This window comes from Lytechinus variegatus, chromosome 1, assembly GCF_018143015.1.
Source record: "Lytechinus variegatus isolate NC3 chromosome 1, Lvar_3.0, whole genome shotgun sequence".
In the NCBI taxonomy this organism is placed as follows: Eukaryota; Metazoa; Echinodermata; class Echinoidea; order Temnopleuroida; family Toxopneustidae; genus Lytechinus; species Lytechinus variegatus.
The window spans coordinates 42,092,690-42,112,779 of NC_054740.1; the positions used below are offsets into that span (position 1 = coordinate 42,092,690).

General features: G+C 35.2%; 1 protein-coding gene across 2 annotated transcripts in view; it reads left to right on the plus strand.

Moving 5' to 3' along the window:
- Positions 1-13,422: 13,422 nt before the first annotated feature.
- Positions 13,423-20,090, plus strand: part of LOC121414351 (leucine--tRNA ligase, cytoplasmic-like) — a 45,699-nt gene continuing 39,031 nt past the window's right edge. For both annotated transcript variants that reach the window (XM_041607508.1, XM_041607515.1), the window contains exon 1: positions 13,423-13,503. The gene's annotated coding sequence lies outside the window, so the exon portion shown is untranslated. The remainder of the gene's footprint in view (positions 13,504-20,090) is intronic.

A 20,090-nucleotide genomic window follows, 5' to 3' on the forward strand; every position in this document is an offset into this window, starting at 1 on the left:
GAGCAATCAAGTCCTTGCCCATTGATTGAAGCCACGTGGTGATTTACTCCAGCGGTTCTGTACACCGTAAACACAAAGCAGACTATTATGACGCACTTTCGTCGCAGTCCACTAGTCGACATGCAAATCGAAAACTCGCTATTATAAAAAGTACAAAACCGTTATGCATGGAATAAAGGTAAAGATAACAATTATCAAGATGCAGACATAGGAATTTAAGATTTTATAAAGCTATGCATTTCTTAGTCAGCTGGTTTCCTTCAGTACATTTTCATATGTCTGCCTATCATAGGCTGATGTGTATCTGACTTAAGTTTTCTCAGGATAATTCTAATAGCACCATTAAATGAGTCATTTTCAAAGTTTGTTCATTAATGCACGTGGAATGGACGTGGAATGGACAACGTTCTTATTCGATTTGGGTCACATGATTGTTTCATTTGATACACAAAATGGTACAGATGTCGCATTTCAAGCTATATAATATATGGAAATGACACCGACTTGGTAAGGCTTTGATCACAGGTTCAAATGTCAGAGTTAATTTTTATTTTTATGCAGTGAACCATTTGAGCTGATGTAAAATATCAAAATGTGATATTTGATAGTCAGCATTGTATCACCAAAAAGAAAAGTTGAAATAATAATTTGATTTGGTTTAAGAAAGTATAAAGCTACTGTTGTTTAGTATGCAGGGAGAAGAGTCAAAATCTTTCAACCAAGCGCCTTTGGCCGCTGGGGCTAATGCTTGGTAGTATCCCATTTAATAGACAAGTAGATAATTGGCACCTTTTTTTGAAGACTAGGTGTGTTACAGAATTTGATTTCGATCAATTTTTAGTGAGATGATATCATTCAAATGGCTTGGAATATGAAAGTATCTTTTGTAGCAATTTTGTGAAATTTGTAGTTAACATGTGATTTGAAATGAACTATACCATCCCAACCCTTGTCTGAAAACATGTGAAAGGCTTGAAATAAAAAATAAAAGTCTGCTAATGGGTGTCATGCTGTAGCGCGCAGGTCGAGATTATCATAGAGGAACATTGAATTTTTTTTTTTTTTTTCAGTTTCTGGATTTTATTCATAAATCAATGATAAATTAACATGTTCACATAATTGAATGAATACAATTTAAATGTAACAGTTAAAAAGATACATTGTAAATAATATAGAAAAGACTGATAATTAAATCATACCCAAGCATGTGATATAGTTCGGTAAAATACAGGGGCCAATATGACCCCTTAAAGTTGGGTATAAGGTTAAACATCCTGGTGCCTCACTATTTACATTAACAATTTTCATTTACATGTAGTAATAAAGGTGAAGCTGTTGAACAAATGATATGAATAAAGATGACACACGAAAGAGATATTTACAAGTGTGGAGATACAATACCTGGAAAATACTTGTGCAAACAATCTGAAAATATGCAAGAGGAACATGTTTGAAATATTTACAGTTATGTCCTCCATAATGTAAGATAAGCTATAGAATCATAGGGATAGGTTTGAACAGAGAAAGCAAAAAGAAAAAGTGGTACGGTTGCACATTGCCAGGCTGTCTTGTTTCTCAGTGTTCATAAAAGTTTAGGGCAGATCAGAAATGCTGCATTATAGAAATACATGTATGGCAATTGTGGCAACCTCAAGTTGTCTGAAAACAGCCTCCTAATTCATGTGAAGAACTCTTCCTAGGCAAGAAAACGTTTGCTACTAAAGTCTTAAATCTGAAGGAGTATTGATAATCAAGTTTGTACATGTATCTGTGATGTCATTTTATCCACAATGTATTGTGTAAATAATAAAATATTAACAAAATAACATAAGTAGCTTCTGTTTGCTATTTTTTTCAAAACTCTCATACCCATACAGGTATATTTGCTTGTGATCTGTGATTGTTGATGATTGCATCTGCTTTTTTTATAGAAAAGTTACTTCAGTGCTTTTAGAAATGGCTGTGACCTTATTGCTTTTTTTTCTTTTTAGTTTTCAGAAATCCTTATCCCCTCTTAACCAGAGCCCTGTAACATAAAGCTTAAAGATTGATCATAGGACCGATTTCTATGATTGATTGCATTGACTATTGTGTATGATCAGTTACAAAAATCAACCCCATTGTATTTTGTTATGGTGTCCAGGGGGCCGTTTCATTAAGCTGTTCGTAAGATAAGAGCTACTTTAAGAACGACTGGTCACAACCTTTCTTGCGCGATAAACCATCACCAATGAATATACCATTTACCACAAGAAAGGGTCACCAGTCGTTCTTAAAGTCGCTCTTAACTTACGAACAGCTTTATGAAACACCCACCGGGTGGATGTTTCATAAAACTGCATGTAAGTTAAGAGCGACTTTAAGAACGACTGGTGACCCTTTCCGACGCGCTTAACCCTCGCAAATGAATGTATCATTTACCACAAGAAAGGATCACCAGTCGTTCTTAAAGTCGCAATTAACTTACGAACAGCTTTATGAAACGGTCACCTGGTTTATTTCCAGGTGCAGCAGTGTTAAGCCTTCTCTATAAGTAGCATTTGAAAATTTTCATCCATTTCATCTCACTTTCTAACATTTTTTGTAAACCGACCATGCAAAGTATCCTTCTTTTCTTTTGTTTCATTTATTGAAAACTAATGCTAAGAAGCTTAGTGAATTGCTGTTGGTTATGGTGAGGTTAATGATGATACTTGACATTCTTCCTATTTTTACTTCTTTTTCTTCTTGTTGTTCCTCCTCCTCCTGTTCCTCCACCTCCTCTTCTTCCTCGTCCTCCTCTTCTTCCTTGTCCTCCTAGCTCTTCTTCCTCCTCCGAGGCTCCTCCTTCCTCTTCCTCTTTGATCCTCAAATTGTTTTTCCTCATCCTTTCCTTTCATCTTCCTGTTCTTTTTGTCACATATATGTGATCAAGTTTCGAATGTGGGCATCGTTGCAGTTATCTTGACAACCGGTATCTAGGAAGTGTTTTGTAAATGCCCGAGGCGGGCTCTGAGTCAGATTGCGGAATATTAGTCTAGATGGGGATTCCCCGACGAGCTGTTCTTATTCATGCTAGTCTGTAAATCCAAACTGTATTAAATAGAAAATGTGGCATTCTAGTCTTTTTCTTCGATAGCCTGTTTCGTTAATTGATTATACCGTGAATATGTACTTCAGTGTATGTTTTAGATACCGGTAAATTATTTTGAATACTTGATCTGTGATTTCTATTGAAACATTTAGTACTTGCAGACTGAAATTCTAAACTACATTACAAAGGGGTGCAAATTCTCTGCATGGGGATTCCCCTACCGCGTCAACAACCCTTTTGTCAAGACACAACACACGAGCCCTTTCTTTGTTCACCAACCGTCGCATATTAGTACTAGTATATCACTGCACTGATCTGTACAGAGTAGTACATTTCAGAAGGAATTAGCTTAGACGGAAAAGTACCGTGTGCGGTTTAGACGCGCTGCTTGATTCCAAAACCTCTTTTGCACTTTCTCATATGTAATCCTCGATATTTTTGTTGCTGAGTTACTTTGGATTGAATATATATTCTAAACACGAAATTCAGGTAAGCATGCCAGTCTCTCATTTCCACCAACTGAACTTAATATATAGGCCTATGTGATTGTTGTGTTTATTTCGGTAATTTATCCCGGGTACATTCATGACATTACAACATGTCAGATCAACGTCTGGCTTTGCGTCCATTGCTTTTTATTATCTTTCCACAATAAAAGTTCAGCATGACGGAACTCATGTTTCATATGTACTTAAACTGTGATATACTACTAACAGCTATAGCCATGCAGGCGTCTGTTTCGAGGAGTTTTTTTTTCTCCTCGTATTTGGTGAGTGAAGCCAACGTAGTTCAGCTGAACAACCAACATAACAGGGACCGAAGCTTTTGATCTACAGTATATACTGTTAATATTAATTTTAAAAAGATAGAAAATAATACAGTAATGTCTAATTATATTGATAATAAAAAGCTGAATTATACATGTAGGCATATACATGTACCATGGCATTGGGTTGGCATACATGTAAATGATCTGTCCTAATTTATTTTCATTATCATAATCATAAATACTATAATGTTTTTGTCAATTTTTATAAGTTGTTTTTTTAATAACTAATTTACATGAGGAAAACTTTGGCTTGATCGATATTGGTAGGCCTATACTAAAGATACCCAGGGGCATAGATAGCGGGGGGATGGGGGGGATGCATCCCCCCCAGAATTTTAGGTGGGGGGGATGGTGTGTACAATCATCCCCCCCAGGTTTCTGTGGGGAAGAAGCAAAACTATACAGTAATAAAGCAATGAATGCTAGTTAAAATCAATCAATAATAATAGCAGTAATAATCATAACGTACAGCAATGACAAACATGATCAAAATTGGACTTTTATTCAGAGTCAAATATATGCATTTACAACTTGCAAGTTTTAAGTAATAACAACTGTCTTGCGTCGTCATATACATTTAAGGATCGTTATTCAGAGTTTCACCAAGTACATTTCCTTATAATAATTATGTATTTGCAAAGGAGATAAGTTCAAAATATTTCATTACAGATTTAAGAAAGTGTCGCTTAATCACTCCCTTTCAGAGCAATTGCTTTCATAACACATTAACACTGTTCAAACGAATTAATAAGAAATTACCTACCGGTATACACATACACTGACCCTTTTCCCTGCTGGCCATGTCCTCAACCCCTACTTTGCAAAGGAAAGGTGAAAATTTTCAGTCTCTAAGGAGCGAATTAGTAAATGAATGATTTTGGAATGAAAGTGCAAATTTTGGATGGCCTCAGTGATATCCGAGGTTTTTTTCACTCAATATTCACTCTTTCATATATTCACTCCTTAAAGAGTGAACTATTTCACTAATTTTTTCAGAGTACTTTGCGCTTTTCAAAGAAGATAGAATCATCCAATATATAGACATGCCTTAATTCACGAAGGCAGATTGAATCAATCCATGGATAAGATTAATTTATGGTCTAAGATCACAGAACAAGCCTAACTCGACCCTCAGCGTGTTCATTGTCGGACCTTTGACAAAAACATAATCATCTCGCGCATTTACGCGATAAAAATTATCTATACAGTTTACTTCCGACAACCCGGTGAGGTTTATTTCATTTCCATACTTAATTCAATCAAGCCTTTGTAATCATGGTAATTTTAAACAGAGTGTGCTTATCATTTTAGTGTCCGCATATCTGCACGTGGATAAGAAATATAATGTTGAGCTTTTTTTATTTTACCCCTATTACTATAATTGTAATTGATATTTTTTTAGTTATTTGGCTGTTTATTTGTTTATTCCTTTAGTTGTTGATTCATTCGTTTGATCATTAACAATATCGCTACTTTTAAAAGAGTATACTACTATACAAGTAAAATAAGGAATACTAGTTATTCTAGATCATGTTTAGCAGGACTGTCATGACCAAGATGATAACTAGACATCCAACAAATGACATTTCTCTTATGATCATCTTTACTCATTGTCATTAATCAAACAAAAGATTACTGCCATGAAAAATGTGCAAGGAAGTTTGTTTATTACTGGATGCCCTGTTTATTGCTGAAAGCAAAGTGATTAAAAGACACACGAGATAATCCATGAGGCAGATCGTGTTATTTTGTTATCTTTAACTCGTCTGCTTTGGCCCATGATATTTTGTTTTTATCGAGAACATTATCTCCTTCATTCTTTATATCTATATATTAATTATATATATATATATAAAGTATGACCCAGCTAGGGATCATCCCCCCAGGTCTAAGGACCTGTCTACGCCACTGAAGATACCGATATATGCCAGTTGTGGTAACGATTTCAAAATTAGTTTGTACAGAATCCAATGAAATGACCACCAAGGTGTCTGTTTGTATAAATAAAAAATATGTGCCAAAGGATTCTGGAAGAAATTACGTAATTGCTGAGAAATTAGCAAATAAGCACGGGATTCTGGTCAAGCATAGGGCCGCCATTCAAAGCACTAATAATACACTGTCCCACTTCCGCTTATCTGTGTTGTTGATCTTCAGTGTGAACATTTTTCAGTGTAGATTTCAAGATTTCACAAAGTTCAGTGTATGTATTAAACTGTACCAGATCTCAACCCTCGATGATATATTGACAATTAAGCTTGGTTTTATACACTTTCTTGTGAAATCAGTGTTTACTGCAACTACTTTCATTTATCTTTAAGGTCCTTAAGGTTAAATTATTAATAGTAGTGTTATTTTATTATTAGTATTATTCATAAATCATAATTATCATTATCATAATTGTTATTATTATTGTTATCAATATCATCATAATTTTCATCCTCATTTACTCTTATGTCTTTTATTTCAGCATGTACATCTAGATGAGTCATTAACTGAAAATCTTGTCCTGGCAAGCTTTGTCAACAATAAAATAAGGCCTTATATTATTCATCAACATGGCGAGTACTTTTCAGAAAGGTTACCAAGTCTTCGTTCAGATGTTGAACGGAACAACGTCAGCCATCGACGTTGCCAAAGATGCACTTCTCATCGATCTTCAGGAGTCCATCCATGGATTGACCGACATAGCACCAGCACAGCAGAGACTGACCTTCTGTGGGAAGCCCCTGGACGATGGAGCCCGGTCCCTTGCATCTTACATGATCGGAGCTATGTCCACTGTCCAACTTCAAGCGCGGCTTCGCGGTGGTGAGAGATAAAGATTTTAGAGACATGTACATGAATATGACAAGGAACATTCAAGAACAGGGAATGGTTCAGGCATCCCAGGAGTGACCTTTGGAGATACTTTTTTTACCATGGAGTGTCATGAAAGGATTATCTTAAATGGACTTGCACAATAAAAGGTCCTCAAGGAAAGTGCTTCATGTTTTCCAGGAGTGACTTTTGAATATATTTGCCCTGGAGTATCCTGTCAGGATTACATGTATCTTAAGTGCAACTGCCCAATACCTTCTCAAGGAAAGTGCTTCAGACATTTCTGAACTGATCTCTGAAGATTTTTACCATGAAGTGTCTGTAAGTGCTCCTGCCTAATAAAATGTGCTCTTGAAAGGAAAGTGGTTCAGGCATTCCAGGAATGGCCTTTAGTGATATTTCATCATGGAATCTCCAGTAAGGAAATCCACCTTCCTAGTAGATCATGGATCTTGTGTTCTAGTCCTACCCCTTCTTTAAGATCTCATCTTAGTGCTCAGGATCATTTATAAGGAATACCGTCCTGATGTTTCACAAAGATTTAAGTATGACTTAAGTCGCACTTAAATGCCAACGCATACAGGATTATGCAACACGGATTCTCATTGATAGATACGCAGTAGTATGTGTATCCTCATGACACGATCTGACCAATGTGGTCAAGTCTTTCATACCGTACGCAACTCTGTATTTTATAAGTGCGACTCTTAGTCATACTTAAATCTTTGTGAAACACCCCCCACAAGCAACTGGGGTCCATTTAATAAAACTTGATACAATGACAAATTTGCTATAACAATTAAAAGCTACTGAAAATCTAAAATGCTCCTTTCTGATTGGCTGATGTGGGGCATTTATTATAACAAGTCTTATGAAATGGGATCTATTTCTGACTTGGGTACCAAACTGGCCTCTTGGTGGTTGTTTTTTGTTTAATTCCCATCAGGTACGGTATATGCCCCCTATAATTGAAAACTGATCTTAACTTCTTGTCATCTGAGTGAAAAAAAAAATAATAAATTGTCAAAACCTTTAGGGTTATTGGATCCGTAATTAACACTTGTTTCTAAAGATTATTCCACTCCCACCATTCACTCCCTAGGCCTACATGTATATAATTTAATTAGAAACAGAGTGGGGTATTATGAAAGCCATAATAGGTTGTAATTCCTGGATTGTTGACTAAGTACTAACTGACTGTGAAGCTAAATTTTTTTTATTTTGTTAATTGTACAAGTACAACAACAAATTGTCCCAAACTAAATTTTCATGTTGTCTTCCACTAATTCTCTCATGTGGCCTCAGAAAATACAAATAACATGAAAAGATTCAAGATGATTTCTTCTTTCATATTCGGGTAAATTCAAAACTGATTTTTTTAAACAAGATTAACATGTACCCTTTGCTACCATAGTAACAGTGAAATGAAAAGAAATAGTAATAATTTTGTTTGCAGACTTTCTGAGAATATGTGCAATGCCAGAAAAGAGTTGTTTGTAACTATAGTCCCCTGAAAAGCAGGGGACAACATTATCATACACAAATAAAATGTTTGGCAATAAGCATCCAGAAGTCTATGTTAAGTATTTTGCTATTTGAATAAACTTAGTGATTTTAATGTAATGAAACATTTCAGGAGTGCCATGCACTTTTTTAATGCAGTATGTGGATTTCATGTCAAATACGTATATCATAATTACAATGTAAACAAATTACTCAGGAAGAGATTATTGTTATGAAAAAGCAATATAATTTAGACAAAATGCATGATTATTACATTTAAAAATGTAAGAAGCGAAATCTGGTTCTGCTGCTGACACAAAATATTTGTAGGCCTATACATTGCATTGTAGGCAATTAAACCAACTCAACTGGCTTGCTGGCATGATGCCAGCAATGTGTAAACTACATGTAGTATAGTAGAATCATGGAGCTAATAGCTCTATGGTAGAATGATGATGAATAGTGAGTCTTGTAGTTTTCGCTCTTTGTAACTCCTACAGAAAATCCCCGACGGATGACGGATTGTGGGTAATCATCATTGTTAGTGGTCTCTAGCTTGCTCTGTCCATTGTTAGGCCCTCCATATCTGATCAAAGTTCAGTTGTCAAAATGTACGACCTACTTTGTAAATAGATGTTAACATGTGCGGTTTGAGTGTGGTTATAGCATACATTAAAAGTTGCAGTGATTTGGGGATTTTATAACTATTCTAAATTTCTAATTGATAAAGTGTATTTATTTCACTTATAGAAAAATAATGTAAATTATGTAAAATTCAATCATTATTATCTACAGAGTTACCCTTTCATTCATCTAAAAAAATATATATTTCAATTCCTGCTACTGAAATGATTATCTTGCTTAGTAAGAATTAATTAATTATTAAAGTCTAACAATGAATTATTTATATCCCGTAGAGTAGATGTAGATATCCTTGACTTTTTTTCTTTGTTTTGTTTACAATTCAGTACTATTAATGGGGCATATGTTTTTCATTTTCTTAATGTAATGTTGAATGTTGACCATCTGAAAAACAGCATTTAGAGTTTTACTGTAGCTAACTTTGAAGGAAGTAGATCATGCTTTTAAAATAGTTTAAAATGAATAGCAGGATTCAGTGTATGGGGAAGAAAAAAGGAAATAAAATGGATGGAAATATTAGTGAATGCTTGATGAAAATCTGTAATTTTATATATGAATTTGAAAATTTTGATTTTGTGACGTCATATTAACAAGCAAGCTCTTTAATATGTGTAATTATGTTTTTAATGCAATTTTTTTCTAAAATTGTAAGTAAATCAATTTGTCTATCTATTCTATACATCACCAGACACATCATTTTATAGTACCCCTTTCTATAATAAAACTATTTTTAGTCACATACATTCCATGAAAAAAATACTGTATTTATTATGGGGGAGCTGCTTGCATATGACATCATAATTCAAACATTTTGGATTTTATAACTTCTTTGATGGATTTTCTTCAATCTTCAACATTATTTTTCTATATTTCAGCTTTTAAACAAATTAACTGATTGTCAGTGTAAATTTCACATTAAATTTACAGGAAATTGATGTTTTAGATACTTGTATAATGTAAGAGATAAGTTCAAAATATTCTTGTATGCCCCCCCCCCTGCATTGGTCTTTTTTTACATTTAACTTTGTGTTAATATGTTAGTATGATTGCAAGTAATTATGTACCTTGATTTTTTTAAGTACAGTGTATGTATATTTCTTATTAAGAGTCAAATACATAATTTTTATACTGTCCTGATAGTTTCACTTAAAAGTCATTTGTCCCATTTTTTTTTTGCTTCAATTATCGCATGCTCTCTCTTTTAAGGACCATCCATCCTCCTTCTGCTCTTACATGAAATACTGTAATGGGAAGAAATCAACCAATTTACAATTCAACTATATAAGTGTGATTCTTAATTTCCCTGAATTTTTTTACGTTCTTTATGTAATGTATATACATGTATATCCTGGCTAATATTTTGTGTTGTTTTTGTATATTTTGGCTCTACTTGTAAAAAAAATGTACAATTCAGCTGATGTGAATTTGAATAAACATACCATTGACTATAGACTTCTAAACTGTATTTTACACTTTGTTTTCCTTTCTATTTTCCAGTCTATCTTGTTTTCATATTATTGTTGATTATTTACATCGAATAATCATTTATGTATAATAATAATACATACACTGTTCATACACATATAAACGTATTATCAGCATTTGATACAATTATCACGACCCATTATGATCAGAAGTAGTATGATTTAGTAGTGGTTGCAGTAGTAGTGTAGTAGTAGTAGTAGTAGTAGTAGTAGTAGTAGTAGTAGTAGTAGTATTAGCAGCAGCAGCAGCAGCAGCAGCAGTAGTAGTAGTAGTAGTAGAAGTAGTAGTAGTAGTGTAGTAGTAGTATAGTTTGTCGGTAAACCTCGGTCTTATCTGTCGATGGCCATTTAGTCCATTATTTGTCTTTATCTATGATTCCTCACTCTGGCGTACAGGGGGTGGGCTTGTGAGTCTCTTGCCCCTCCCCCCAAAAAAAATGAATTACGTCCAAGAAAATAAAAAGAAAGACGAGGAAAGAGAGATAGGTGAAATATGATATAATTTTCTGAATATTATGTCAAATCTATGATCACAAAATTTATTTTTTTTTGTAATAAAAATGTCGAAATTTTGCGCGCTCGCTTCGTTCGCACCTTTAAATAATTTACAAGATAATTATGCCATACATGTATCTTGCCCCCTTAAGGGGGAATTTAAATGCTCATAATATTAAAGGGGAATGAATGGAACAAGTGGGCTTGTGTGGAAACGGAAAAATCAAAGAAGAAGAACAGAGAAAGTTTGAGAAAAATCAGACAAATAATCAGAAGGTTATTGGCAAAGCAACAAAGATGTGTGATGTCACATGTGAACAACTTTATGATGGACTATAAAATACCCCCAAATGTCTCACTTTGCTCTTTCTTATGGCGATATGAACTTTTTATCCATAATGAATTCTTTGAAAATCTGTATTATAGCCCATGCTACTGAAAGAATACATGATCGACCAGGCTGTGATCGACTGATAGATGTGATGAAAGAGGCAGTTTTATAGTGAAATGGGTGCATGAGTTCAGTGTTCACAATCATCACGCATCATTGTCGCATTGCCAATAGGAGGATCTCCATAGCACTAGTGATCGCAATATTCAAATTAATGCTCATAACTTTTTTTTTCATAAATTTGTCATTTTTTTCTCAAACTTTGGTTGATATGTTTCTTTGAATTTTCTGTCTTCACACTAGCTTTCTTTTTATTTCCAAAGGTTTCATTTTCCTTTTCCTTTAAATTAAATGATTGAAATGTGAAATTGAGAGGGAAAACCTATATTTTTTCTCCTAAGTTGTTCCTCAAATTTAAGTACCCAGTCTATGCGAAAACTTTTTTAGAGGGGGGGGGGTAAGCCATGCAGCCAGCTGTGCGCCCGTGGTCTTTAATCACTAACATAAAAATAATATGCTTGGACCCCCGTGTACAGTGTAGGGACGCATCATTAGATACCGGGGGGGGGGGGGGGGTGGGCTGGAAGTTTGGGTAATTGGTGCACATTTTTTCCTTTTCTTAATTCTTTGAGCATTCCCCCCCCCCCTCATTCTCAATTGAGACATTTTTTTTACCTTTCGGATAAAATTGTCAGTACGTGGACTAAGTCTTTTTTTTTACTCCGATGGTGAGTTTTTTTGCTCATATGTATATATATAGCAAGCCAATTTTTTTTTTTTTTTTTGGGGGGGGGTCTTCCAGCCTCCCCCCGCTGGATATCTGTGCGTCCCATTGGCTGCGGAAGCCAAAAAAATTAGGGGGGATCTACAGTGAATTTTTGTGATGGAAACATGTAAAAAAAAAATTGACAAGCAAAAAAAAGAAAAAAAATAGGGCGTCAACCTAAATTTAGGGGGGGGGATAAAAGACATTTTAAGGGGGTTCACCATAATAGGGGGGACACAGGAAACAAAATTGACAAGAAAAAAAAGTTATCAATTAAAAATTTAGCGGGGGACCGTCCCCCACCTCAAATTTTTTTTGGGGGGATCCCCCCCCCCGCTTCCGCAATAAAGGGGTACAATTAATGTAATGCTGAATATGTTTTATCACCAAAATATGAGATTATCATATCATAGTATATTTAAAAAAAATCATAAATTGAGACTAACTTGCATGTGGCATCTGTTCACGTAGACAGTAGATATAAGGGAAATGTTACTCGGGCATTGTTTGGTAGCGTGATGAGCCAACAAAACATAAAATGAAAATGAATGGGGGCGGGGGCAGAGGTACGTTGCGTAGTGGCCCGCTACTATAGCAGGGGCGCCGATCGCAAAGTGGAAATTTAAAAAAATCTCTTAAATTGGGAGTGGTAGATCGATTTTGGTAAAAAAATCTGATATAATTAATTTGACATCAGAAAAGTATTTCCTTTTGTCCTTTGGCTTTGATTTTTTCTTGGTCGTGAATTTTTGGTTGCGAAGCCCCCCCCCCCCCATTTGTGCATGGCTTGTTGGTATCGGTATCTGAAATCTATAAGTGTATATATTATACGTCTCATCATCTGTCTTTTTATTTCAATTTAAATGGCTTAATTGAGTTTTCAAAAAATAAGTTTTTTCCTCTTAGTAAATGTTTATTAATTTCCCTTTGTATAATCGTTTTGTGATTTCTGTATACAGTGTATACTGAATTATTTTCATTATTATTTATTTATTATCAATTATCATTTTTGTAAATTTTTATTCATTTCTTTATTCTACTTTTTCTCATAAATTGTACTTATATAAGGGGGCCTTCTCCCTACAAGCTCTGCTTTTTTAGTTGGTCTCCTTCCCTTTCGACTCCATGGTATAATTGTGTTATAAAAAATTTTATATTTTGTAAACTTGTTTATTGAACTATCATGGAAATAAATGAATTGAATTTAAATATGCCTGCAGTTAGGGTTAATTGCACTGCTGATCCAATATTGTTTAATCAACGGATTTGATCAAGTCACTGGGGATTTGCTTTCTCCAGTTTTAGGATTTTCATCCTTTTTTTGGGGGGGGGGGCTTTCTTACTCGAGCTGAGTGCAGAGATCGCGGTTTGAGAGGTACCGGTAATTAGTTTTTGTACCCTATCTTTGAAACTAGAGATCTTAGCGCTTGATGACGGTGTGAAGGTACACATTGCATTGGTCGGTTTGGTCACACATTGCATCAGAATTTTCGACATTTGGTGAGTGTTTCATTGCTCAGTGATTTGTTTTTTATGTAAAATGAAAATCCCAATCTGTATTGATTCATTTGATTTTAGTTTCTAAATATGGTTGCTTGATAATCAGTATTGGTATTGGTAAGAGTATTTTTCCATGTTTTTTAGCGTCTGCATTCGCATCCATCCAAGTTCCAACTGTTTGCAATTGCACCAATGGGCAATGCACGCACGGAGAACGGAGCTAGCTGGAGCAATCGGGTAAAAAAAAGGCGGAGCTCGCGCACGTGAGCTGCATGCTGTTGCTGCAGAACTTCTTTTTATTTTAGACCAAAAGCTTCAGTCTCTGTTATGTTGGTTGTTCAGCTGAACTCTGTTGGCTTCACTCACCAAATACAGAGGAGAAATTTAAAAAAAAATGTTAAAAAACTCCTCGAAACAGACGGCTGCCAGCTGTCTAGGGGCTAATTGCAGTTTTGGCTGGTCGACCCGGCCCGGGGGGCCACTTACAGTTACATTGACGAGTGGATACCATGCGCGACCAAAAAAACACGTAAAAAGGATGTCTTTTTCACGATAGGGCACGTTACTTACGTAACGTGATAAGGGTGTCAAAAACAGGGTGACCAGACGTCCCGTATTTCCCGGGATCGTCCCGTATTTTGCTCCTTTGTCCCGGCGTCCCGACAAACCCTTCCCGGGATGCCTATTTGTCCCGTATTTGAGAATATTGAATATTGAATATTTAAAAGTGACGAATTTTCATCAAATTACCAACAGATGACGAAGCAGAGACAATGAAATCGATAACTGTAAACTTTTGCAAGTAATGCGATGATTTTCTTAGTTGCTTACCCAATATATTGCAAACCATTACTTTCCTCCTGCCTGTGTGTGGCAGGCGAGTAGCTAGGTATGTAGGGTCGGAGCAGGTTCCCAATGGTGCAACAATAATAAACAGTTTTTCCACCAAAATAATCACGAAATTGGCGGGAAATTTTATAATTAAAATATATATTCTCGGATAACTGATTTGGAGATGTATTCGGAGGAAAAGGTTATTGAGTTTTCCTAACTATAGTTGTTTTGAGTATGATCCCGCCTCCTCCTTTTAAAATGATAAGGAAATTTACGGTTCATAAAATTGATGATTTAAAAGAGAACTCAAAACTTCAAGTTGGTCAGAGGTGTTGGATAATAATAATTTTAACGGCTCCTATAACAATTTTAATAACATTCTAAAAGACGCCCTTGATGAGTGTATTCCATTGGAGAAGTGTAAGTTTTCAAATTACAAACACGAACCTCGTAACCCATGGGTTTCCAAGTCTATACTGAGATCCATTAACAGAAAAAACAATATGTATTACAAACTAAAAGCAAATCCTACTCCAAAACGTCTTGAGAAATATAATAGATATAAAAATACATTAACAAGAATTTACGGATTGAGAAAAGGAAATATTATTGTAATCAGTTTGAAAAGAAAAGGTCCAACATAAAATAAACATGGGGTATATTAAATAATGCTTTGAATAGGAGGAGTCTTATTAAAGATATAACCCAAATCCGTGAGGGAAATAAAGTTTTAGATGAGAATGAATCTATATCCAATCACTTTAATGAATACTTTGCAAACATCGGATCAAATTTGGCTAAGAAAATTCCTAACGCAGAAAAAAGTTTTCATAATTTTTTGAAGAACAAAAATCAGAATTCAATATTTTTTAATCCAACCAATTCATCAGAAATTTTACGAATTGTAAAAAATATGAAAGACAAGCGAAGTATGGGACATGATGAAGTTAGTAATTTCTTGCTGAAACATATCATAAATGAAATTACTGAACCTCTAGAGCACATTTTCAATTTATCTATAAGTCAAGGTGTTGTACCGGATGCAATGAAAATCGCTAAAGTTATTCCGATATTAAAAAAGGTGATCCTTTAGACTCCAATAATTATAGGCCAATATCACTGCTATCGTCAATTTCCAAAGTGTTAGAAAAACTTATTTTTGATCGTACTATGTCGTTCTTTGTAAGTAATAATGTTTTCGCAGATTCGCAATTTGGTTTCAGACAAAAACATTCCACGATACATGCAATTTTACAATTTGTTAATCATGTTGCTTCTGCTAACGATGATCATTGTCATACACTTGGAATATTTTTGGACCTCTCCAAGGCCTTCGATACCATTGACCATCAAATACTGAATAAACTTTTTCTACCGTATTCGTGGGAAGGCCTTGGAGTGGTTTAAAAGCTATCTCACAGGAAGGTCTCAATTCGTTTCTATTAAGGGTGTTAATTCGTCTTTTAAACAGCTACCTTGTGGTGTCCCTCAGGGATCTCTCCTTGGACCTTTACTTTTTTTATTTTGTATATGAATGACTTTCAATACTCTTCTCGGGTCCTGTCATTTACTCTATTCTCTGATGATTCTTCCGTTTTCTTTTCCCATAAAAATCCAAATATCCTATTAGAAACAGTTAACATTGAACTCAGACTTGTTGCAGAATGGATATGCGCTAATAAACTTTCCCTTAACATAAATAAAACTCAAGGTATGTTTTTCAGTAATTCTATTTCACAGTTACCCGGTAATGTTTACATTAATAATACTGTTATAAATATAGTTGATTCGTTGAAATTTCTTGGTCTTATTATTGACAATAAACTTTCTTGGAAAGAGCATAATTTAAATTTAAGTAAAATGCTTGCGAGGAATGTTGGGGGTAATCAATAAACTAAAATCGTCTTTTCCTATGCATATTTTGAAAGGTTTGTACTCAACACTTATCCTACCTTATAATGAACTACGGTATACTTGCATGGGGAACTTCGTTTAATTACCAACTGGATAAATGGTTAATTCTTCAAAAACGGGTAATGCGAATAATTTGCCATTCTTCTTGGTTAAGTCACACAAATATTTTATTTTTCAACAATAAAATATTAAAGGTGCATGATTTATATAATTTCTTTTTAGGGTGTTTTACGTTTCGATTGAACTCAAATGTTCTACCTCATGCTTTTACATCACTATTGCAAAAGAATCAACATTTGCATACTTATCCTACCCGACAGTCGTCATTCTTTCACTTGCATAGGTTGAGAACAGTACTTAGAAAAAGGGCGATAGTATATTGGAATTCCTTGGATATAACACTTAAGCAACTACAAAATTATATTTTTTTCAAACATCACTTGAAAGCAAAGCTTCTTCTTCGATATAATGAAAAATTTTGGCATGCTCTATAATAGAGCATGCCAATAAAGAGCAATTTCAGTTTGTTCTGGATATTAAGCTCTGTGGACAAAAATACAATAATTGTATTTTTGTCCACAGAGCTTATTATCCAGCAGTTTCTTAAATTCTGTTGGATGGCAGCTCTTTACTTATTTCTTTTGTTCTTGTATTTCTTCGTTTCTTTCTTTCTTTTGTCACGTTTCTGTGTTGTGTTGTTTTTGTCGGTGTGATTTGATTGATAAAATGTTGTCACGTGTATAATTATTAAGTAGTTATATCAAAAGTAATGTATAAAAAGGGAACCTTATCTACAAGCATTCTGCTTCTAAAGTTTCCTCCACTTTTCCGTTTTATGTACGTAAACATGTATTAATATGTATTGATTAAGAATTCTTGCTATTTATACTTATATAGTCTACGTGTGTAATGGTTGCTCAGCTTAGTTATGTAAGTTATCAAAGATTTGTATGATAACGGATTTGTGGAAATAAAACCTAAATGAAATGAAAAAATGTTTCATCTAATTCTTAAATTTGACCAAGGTTTCACTTTGAAATTTTATTAATTACTAAAACATTCAATTTTTTTCATTTTAAAAACATATTTAAAAAACACCAAGTACCATTATGATTTTTGTTAGAACGATTGGATTTTTTTGTTTGCTTGAAGTTTGAACTTAATTTCTCTTTCTTTTTCTTCCTTCATCCTTCTATGCTTCCTGCTGGCACTTTTTGTTCCATCTATCTTTATTTCCTATCTTTCTTTCCTGAACCTTTCTGTGTTAATTTTTCCTTCTTTCTCTTACTTTCCTTCTTTATTTAATTCATTCTTCCTTTCTTTGCTTCCTTCTCCCACTCTTTTTCTTTTCGTTCTTTCTTTCCCCTTCGATTATTTTTTTTTTCATTCTCTCCTCCCTTCATTCTTTCCTCCCTTTTTTCATTCATTATTTCATTTTTTTCCTTTGAATTATTTTTTCCTTATTCTTTCTTTTTCTTCCTTCCTTCCTTCCTCCCTTCCTTCCTATTTTTGGTTTCTTTCTTTCAAAAATGAAGGAAACATTTTTCTTTCCTTCATTCATTCTTTCTTTCCTCCTCCTTTTTTCTTACTTTTTTTTCGTTTCTCTCCGGCCTTTATTATGTATTTCACACATTCATTCATCTTCCCGTCCTTTCTTTATCTTTTTCCTATATTCATTTCAAAGAATGACGGAAATCCTTTTTCTCTCTTTTATTCTTTCTTTTTTCCTTCTTTTATTCTAAGTTTCTTTTTTTTCTTTCCCCTCAATTGTTACAAATACTTTTTCATTCTTTCTTTCTTCTGAATTCATCTCTTTTCTTTCTTTCTCTCCTTCATTCTTTTGTTCACCCTACCTTCCAATTATTTATATATTTTTCACAAGTCTAACACTGTGTAGCCTTCTTTGTTGATCTTTTTAGTCGATTGTCCCGTATTTCATCTGGTGAAATCTGGTCACCCTGGTCAAAAACACAAAAATAATGAAAAAAGGGTATTTCGCTAGGAAAATTACGTGTTTAGGGTCGAATTTTCGGGATGATAAAACAAAATTAAAATGTTTTATAAAGGATGTCCTTTTGCCCCAACACTATGTGTTTAGAGTCTGATTTGCGCGAGGTGTAGAAGCTAGAAGGTGGGGTCGTACTAAACCAAATAAAGCCGACGACCGAAGGACCCGTAACAATAAAACATTCCTGTACTTGTTAAGGGGTTCATTTCAGGGAATATATGCCAAGAGTATATCGTTTTGTTTCTAATACTTGTTAAGGGTAGGGTTTCACACGCCAATACTTGTTAAGGGGTGCATTTTCAGAATATGGAAATTACGTGTTTAGGGTGCTTTTCGAGACCCCATGGTCGCGCATGGTATCCACTTGTGAATGGAAGTGGCCCCCCCCGGGCTGGTCGATTACCAGTAGAGGCGCTGGTCCAAAGCAAAAATTGGGATTGTCCCAGAAAACAAGGATATCCTCATAAACCAAGGCAAAATCATGTCTTGAGACTGTCCTTGTTTATGGGGACGTTTTTTTTCACTTCCCCCTACGGGACAAAGACAGCAATTACGGAAATTGAGAGTGCTAAAAATAGATTCAGTGACCTCAATTCCCCCAGTTCACCGTCTATTTTTCATGACTTACCGTCTTCCAATAATCTTGTTATGAAACCTGAGTGTGCTAGTCAATGTACATATCAGTGATATGTACATTGACTAGCACACATGATTTGTGTCGGCACTTGACAGGTGAATGAACTTTCCTAGATTTCTTGTGTGAAGAAATCCTTATAAACTGAGACAGTCCCTGTAAACTGGGACGATCCCAATTTTCTGACCAGCGCCTCTACTGATTACTTAAGGCCTGGTCACACCGCCCGAGCGATGTTGGAGTGGAGAGAAAAAAATCAGACATCGCTCGCTACCGTTCACCACCGTTTAACCATGTTAACCAAAGTTGGCCTCCGTTAAGGCAACGCCAAATACGCTCGGCCACCGCTGATGTCATGGTGCCTCCTACCGCTCCGAAAGTTTTGAGAGCTACCAAGTCTCACGCATTCAGGGTCCGTCTCACGATCTCCCGCATGGCACCCATTTTTCTCACGCATCGGGACCCGACAGAAAAAAAGAGAGAAAGTAGCATTATTCGCCAGATTATACGACTGGCCGACCGCCTTCGCGTCTAGCTAGCCCGGCACGCGAGATCTCGAGACGAATCAAGAGTGCAGTCAGCGCACAGCTAGTAATATGTGTAGGGACAGTGATTTTCCGTTTCAAAAAAATGCCTTTTCCGTTTGAGAAAATCCCAAATTCCGTTTCCCCATAGACTTTGTACACACGGAAAAGTGGCAATTCCGTTTACACATTGAATAGCAAAATCACAACACGTACACTCGCACTGGTCAAAATTTGTATCTGCTACTGTACCAACAACACAATAGAATCCGTTCTAATCGGATCAATGCGGGTGCATAAATTATTTTTATGAACATATTTAGCATGCATACATCCTCACCTTTCACATTATTAGCATTATTTTACGATGAAACGATATTTCATCGATTATTTTGGGGTTTTTTTGACATCGTTATCATCTGTCAACGACTTTGGCCAATCCGCCATCTTGGATTTTAAGACCACGATATCGTGCTGTTACATCTTCAAACATAGAGGGCAGCAACACACGACCGTGTAGTTGGAACGATATGTGTGCCGGGTACGGCCGCGGGGTACAATCGAGTGTGCTAATGTCGAGTCATGATGTGTGAATTGTCATGATTGTAGCGAAGTGAGATCGTGTTTTCTGGCCATTTAATATTCTCATTTTGCTGTGATTTTGGAGTAATTT